The sequence below is a fragment of the Mixophyes fleayi genome, chromosome 2, assembly GCF_038048845.1.
Source record: "Mixophyes fleayi isolate aMixFle1 chromosome 2, aMixFle1.hap1, whole genome shotgun sequence".
Classification (NCBI taxonomy): domain Eukaryota; kingdom Metazoa; phylum Chordata; class Amphibia; order Anura; family Limnodynastidae; genus Mixophyes; species Mixophyes fleayi.
Window position 1 is genome coordinate 312,829,044 of NC_134403.1, and position 6,555 is coordinate 312,835,598.

At 41.2% G+C, this 6,555-nt stretch overlaps 1 pseudogene; it reads left to right on the forward strand.

The window, feature by feature from the left end:
• The first annotated feature begins 1,246 nt into the window (after nt 1-1,246).
• On the forward strand, nt 1,247-1,450 carry LOC142142028 (U2 spliceosomal RNA; annotated as a pseudogene).
• The last annotated feature ends 5,105 nt before the right edge of the window (nt 1,451-6,555 follow it).

Consider the following 6,555-nt stretch of genomic DNA (forward strand, 5'->3'; position numbering starts at 1 on the left):
TAACCAGGATATTGTCATACCTGCTTTCCCTGGTAACAGGTCTTCGGTTCCACAGAGTTTTAGACATTTTCTGGATGTGGTTAGGGCCTTGCAGGTTTATGTGGATCGTACCTCTTCTGTATGTAAGTCAGATTCTCTTCTGGTGCTTTATGATGTTCGTAAGTGTGGCTGGCCGGATACGAAACAGACGATTGCCAGATGGATCATGGAAGCTATCCATCAGGCTTACATTTCGAGTGGTTTTCCAGTTTCTGATGGTCTCATGACCCATTCTACCAGATTGGTTAGCTCTTCTTGGGCGGCACGGCATGGGGCTTCATTTGAACAATTGTGCAGGGCTGCTACCTGGTCTTCCATCCATACTTTTACCAGATTCTATAGATTCCATGTGTGTCAAAAAACAGGGTGCAACTGGACTGAAAACATTTTATTCATCACCCGTTTCTCACAGTTTAATGTATTTTTTAATCCTTGGCCCATTCTAAGTATATACACCAGAGCAGCGGTGTATTATGTGTATCATTATTTCATGCTATTAGGTACATTTTGCCCTTGTTATTACCTGCAATATTGTATATATTAGAAATATAAAGAATATTGTACTGTGTGAAAATAACAGGACAACAGAAGTCATTTTGCTTGTGTTAGCTAATGTAATTACCATTTATCTCAAATGTCCATTGTAATGAGGTGCAGCTTAGATTTGTTTGTAATCAGAACAATGTCTGATTTAACTACCTGACAGCCAAAGTTAATTAGCTAGGTCAACAGGTAATCTGAGAGGTCATTAGGTAAGAACTTCTAGATGATATGCAATGTGCCTCCACAGTAATATACTGGCTGAAATAGTATTGGGAAATGTATTCATTTGTATCAATATAAATGTTATTGTATCAAAATGTATTGCAGACTCAAATTGTGTAATGTGGCAAATACAATATGTCAAATGTCTTGTTGTTTCACGCAAGCATGAAGTATCATTCCTTGATGTTATATTGAAACCCTTTGTTTAGTGTATTCAGCCAAATAGCTAATTGAGTCAAGCCATCCCATTGTATAATCAAGTTAACAGAAACAGTATGTCTAACAGTTAAAGTGTCCACTAATAGACCCCTGCTATAAGGGGGAGGAAAGATACATTTGACCTTACTCCCTGTGTATACAGCCAAGAATATAGGGAGAGCAGAATGCCAAGAGAGCTATTCTAGCTTGGACAATCGTGGTGTACAGACATCGGCAAAGGGGACTCTTTTCTCTGCCTTTTGGCTAAGATCAAGTGTAGTATCTGTTGTTATCAGGCGGGATGCTAGGGATCCATGGGGGCTGGCTCTGTAAATTATACTTGGATCCGCCTGATGGCTCAGTGCGTTACCAGATTGACTTTGCGTTTGCCTTGAGAGCAGTAAGGCAGAACAGGCATGTCATGATTCCCTGCTTCTTCTTGGACCACAGTGCCATTCTATTCCAGAGGGTTCTGGCCCACGGTTTTCCTCCTGGCCCAGGCTCCTGGAAATTGAATTGTGCTTTGCTGGAGAGGAAGGACGTGTTGGAGGAGCTGAGAGATGCCTATATCACTTGGAAAAACAATAAATTCTATTTTGATTGCATGTCTAAATGGTGGGAATATATCAAGGTCAAGATTTGCAGTTTCTTTCAGGCTAAGGGAAGACAACAGGCGTGTGAGAAGAAGAGAAACTTCAGGAGGCTTCAGTGTCAGCTGCAACTTTGCGGCTGGGGTGTGATGGATGATCTGTCGGAGGCCAAAGGGGGCCGGAAAAAGCACTTCGAGGAGGAGTCCAGGCACATCATCTTCCGTTCCAAGGTGGAAAACCTGGAAAACTTTTTTTTTTTTCAGAAAACTCCACTCCAGTCACACTCCCCTGACAGAGCTGCTGGATGAGACCGGCATTCCCAGAAAGGGGAAAGAGGAAGTCATGGGAGTAGTCACAGATTACTACAGCAACATCTACTCTCCTAAGATCATAGACACTGATGCTTCTGAATCGTTCCTGTCAGGTCTCACTAAAACTATTGCAGGTAAAGAAGCCATGGACGCCCCGCTGACATTGAGGGAGCTGCACTCTGCTGCTAGATCCTTTAGAACGGGTAGGACCCCGGGCAGTGACGGTCTCGCAGCGGAGCTCTATGTAGCGCTGTGGGACTTCATTGGCCCGAACCTGCTAGAGCTGTGCGAGGAGATGGTGGTGGAGGGCAGAATGCTTCCTACTCTGAGAGAGGGAATGATCATGAACCTGTATAAGCACAAGGGGGAGAGATCTGACCTTAAAAATTGGCGGCCCATCTCTCTTCTGAACGTGGACTACAAGATCTTTTCCAAGGTACTAGCCAGCAGGCTAAAGGTATTCATTAGGCAGATTGTTCATCCAGATCAGACTTGTGGCATTCCTGCTCGCAGGATTGCAGACAGCCTTGCACTTCTGAGGGACACAGTCCATTACATCAAAGATCGCCATGCACATGGGGCCCTGGTCAGTCTTGATCAGGAGAAGGCCTTTGATCTTGTTTCTCTTGATTTTATGCATATGGTTTTGTACAGGCTTGGGTGATATGTTTTGTTCTTATGTTAACCTGATGTACCTTGACATTTACAACTCGGTGTCGGGGAACGACTGGAAGACTGACCCCTTTTCAGTCATGTCTGGGGTCAGAGAAGGCTGCCCTCTTTCACCTTTTCTGTTTGTTTGTTGTATAGAGCTCTTTACAATGTGTATCAGGCAGAATCCAGAGATAAGAGGCCTCACCGCACCAGGTCCAGACTGTCTAGAGGCTAAGTGTTCTCTCAACATGGACGACGTCACTGTCTTCTGCACTGACCGGTGTTCAGTGACAGCACACGTCCAGACATGCGAGAACTTTGGCCGAGCTTCAGGGGAAAAGGTCAATTGCGGGAAGTCAGAGGAGATGCTCTTAGGGCAGTGACACCTGTGATCCCCTGCTGCATTCCCCTTTGCAATCAAGTCAGGCTTCATCAAAATTCTTGGAGTTTGGTTTGGTGGAGAGGAGGCAGCCCTGAAGTGTTGGGAAGAGAGACTGGCAACAGTCAGACAAAAGATTGGCCTGTGGAGCCTCAGAGACCTTACCATTGAAGGGAAAGCGCTCATGCTGTGCAACGAGATCCTTCTCATTCTGCAGTACACGGCCCAAGCTTGGCCACCTCCTGCAGCAGTCTGCAAGACCATCACAAGGACAGTCTTCCACTTCAACTGGGGCTCCAAAATGGACAGAGTGAAGCAGTCAGTTATGTACATGGAGTCCCTCAAAGATGGGAAAGGGATCCCTGATATCCTGACCATGCTGCATGCCTTCTTCGTATGTAAATGCATCCGCAGGATTCTTATTGAAAAGAACATTTGTTCTGCTGGGGAGTCCATGTCTCGCTTTTTGCTCCTGTCTCTTTGGAGTACCCTTGGTTGGCACAAGTGGGACCGTTCCTTCCCCTACAACTCGACTACACCTTGGTTTTACCTGGATGTTGGACAGTTTGTGAGTGAGCACCATCTGGAGGGACTTAAACCAGACTTTCGGAAGCCAAAAACTGTCCACAAGCTCATCAGAGCAAAAGACATTATAGAGTCTGTTCCAGGGCTTCCTGTTGTTACAACAAAACACGTGTGGGAGTATGTGGCATCTAAGAGGCTGACTAATAGACATAAAGACATTGCATGGATATCTACCCAGGGGGTCTGCCTCTCAGGACATTCAAGCACTCCCGGAACCTGTGCAGATATCTTCACTGCCCCTTTTGTATCACCAGAAGGGAAACAGCACAGCATATTTTTTGGGACTGCCCCACTGCACAGGCACTGTTGGATGCCTTGGAACATGAACTTAAGGACAGTGTACCCAGGACTTGCCTTTCATACCTTTCAGTATTTTATGGATTATTTCCTGGGACCCACACTACTGGGGCAATCTAGGAGGCCTGGTGCCTTATGTATTGTTTTAAGGATGCTATGTGGCTTGCCAGGAATCACCTCATTTTGAAGCGGGAGAAGATGACCATCCAGGACTGTCGCAGGCTGATCCACAGCTTGCTAAGAGACTATAACACCCTTAACAGTCCTGAGGAAGAGTAAGATGATTGATTGTTGTCTCCCTCCTCTCCTCTCCCCCCTATGTGTATTTTTATTATTAAAACCTTTGGCTTGTGCTTCCCCTCCCTTATACCCCTCCAACCCATTCCCCCATCACTGTTTGAAGATTTGTTGAATGTCATGCCTTAATTTATGCACCCTTCCCTATATTTGTATCTGTCTCAATAAAGCTTCAGACTTGTGAATTCTCCACCCTGCCCCTCTCACCTACCGTCCCCTCACATCCATCGTTCATTTGAAATGTTATGTTGTTTAAGTTTACATGGTTAGATATATCATCTTTATATCCCTTGATGTACAATCTTATCCATATATCCCTGATTTGGATAAATGATCTGTTTCTCCCAATTACCCATATATACATTTGCATAGTTTAGTGCAAAGATACTGCTCTGAGCAGTCCTCTATACATGATATTAAAACTGGTTGAGAAAAAATAAATTAATATGGTCCAGAATGAATTTTGTACTTTTCCCTAAAAATTCCTTCAAATTCATATAGGAATTCATATAGGAATCAGACTGTAAGAATAATCTTACCACCGCTAGTCGTTTCAAGTGGGGGATAGCAGGGTACAGAGATTGTACATCTATCGTGCACCAAAAATAACTTATATACCACTGGACTTCTTTGATAATTTGTAGAAAATTTGTAGAATCCTTTAAATAAGAACTAAGTTGACATACATATCTCTTTAACTAAAAGTCCACAAATTCTGACAAGCTCTAGTCAGGAAGCCAATCCCCAAAACTATTGAACGTCTGGGGTATTGGTCAATATTTATGTATCGTTTTATGTATCTTGGTAAGCTGGTAAAATGTTGCAATTCTAGGAGACAGGTTATATACATAATTAAATAAAAAATGTTGTTATACCCCCAGTGCTCAAACCTTTCAGGTTCTCTAATTTCCTGACAAAATTGTTAGTGGGATCATATAGTAATTTGCTATAGAACAGTGTGACATTAACAAGTCGTAATGCTTCACTTATATAATCACTCCTATTCAACACCACCAAACAGCCACTCTTATTTGCAGGTTTTATGATTAGATTATCATAGGTCATAAAAAAGTGTAAGGCACATTACTACTATTGATAAATTGGATCTAATAGTATGCTGTGAATTTGTTAAATAAGTTAAACTGTTTAACTAGGTGGCCAAACATATCTATATGAGTACCCTTAAACTCTATTGCAAACAATTCAGATTTTTTTTAGATCTGCAATAGAGTGAAACTTCACAATTTCATTGACAGATGATGATATAACTACATATTCCTTTTTCATTTGTTTCAGAAAACGTCTTTTTGCAGTTCATTTCTAATGAATTTATTAAAATCAATGATTAATTCAAAGGTATTTGGGGTATTCGTTGGTGCACAGGATAATCCCTTTGAAAATAATTTTAATTAATCTTTACCAGGAACCTTATCTGATAAATTAAAAATACCTTTAGATAAATTATTTACATCACAACCCTTTTTTGGAGTCCTTTTTTTCTCTCTTCCCTCTATTTCTCAGTAATTTCTTGTTATGTGCAGAGTTTCTACACCTAAAATTGGTACAAGATTTTTCAAACCTAATTTCCTCTAATTTATCTGTTGTTCTAAAGAGGAAGATGTAGACAAGTAAGAGAGGCTATGTGCACTTACATTAAATGTTTTACTACATCTACCACATCATCTTTTCCTTTTGGGTATTATTCTTCATTTTGCAAACCTAATTTTACCCTCCCCCCACCCCCCTTGTACTTCTTTTGGATATTTTCAGTACAGTCCTCTCTCCTTTTTGCAGAGGACCAATGGTGGGTTTTGGTATAAAAAAGGAGGGTTATGATTATCCAGTTCCCTAATAGAGTCAAATCTTTATTTTTATAGAAACAGAGCCTTATCCTCATTATGGCTATAGCTATCAGTAGGCTTGCTGATGTTATATTGTCTTTTGCCATAAAGGATGTTGTTCCTTCTATGTGGTCTATTTTTAAGTTCCATCCATTGAGATCTCATATTGCTTTCTGATTGTATCCTCTCCTTATTGAATTTATTCCTATCCTATCATTTTAGGATAAACATTAGAGGGTTCCATAGCTCTTAATATTTTAAAACTATGTGTAATATTGTTCTTCGGGTGATCTATTTTGTCCTCTTTCGCTATATGGGAAAATAACTTCTTCCTTGTTACAGCATAAGGATGGGCTTTTAGCCACAAAATATTTTCTCAAAAAGAATCATATTCAAAATAATCTAAAAATCTTATAATAGAAGGTATAGAATTTATTTCAACAAATAACTTATTTTAATTTAATGGATCATATTACATACAGTGTGAAGGCATGGCGATGGGCACTAGGTTTGCTGCTAGTTATGTGAATTTATTTTTGGTGCACTGGAAAGACCAGTGCATTTGGGGATCCACCCCAAATTGGCCAACCCTAGTGTTC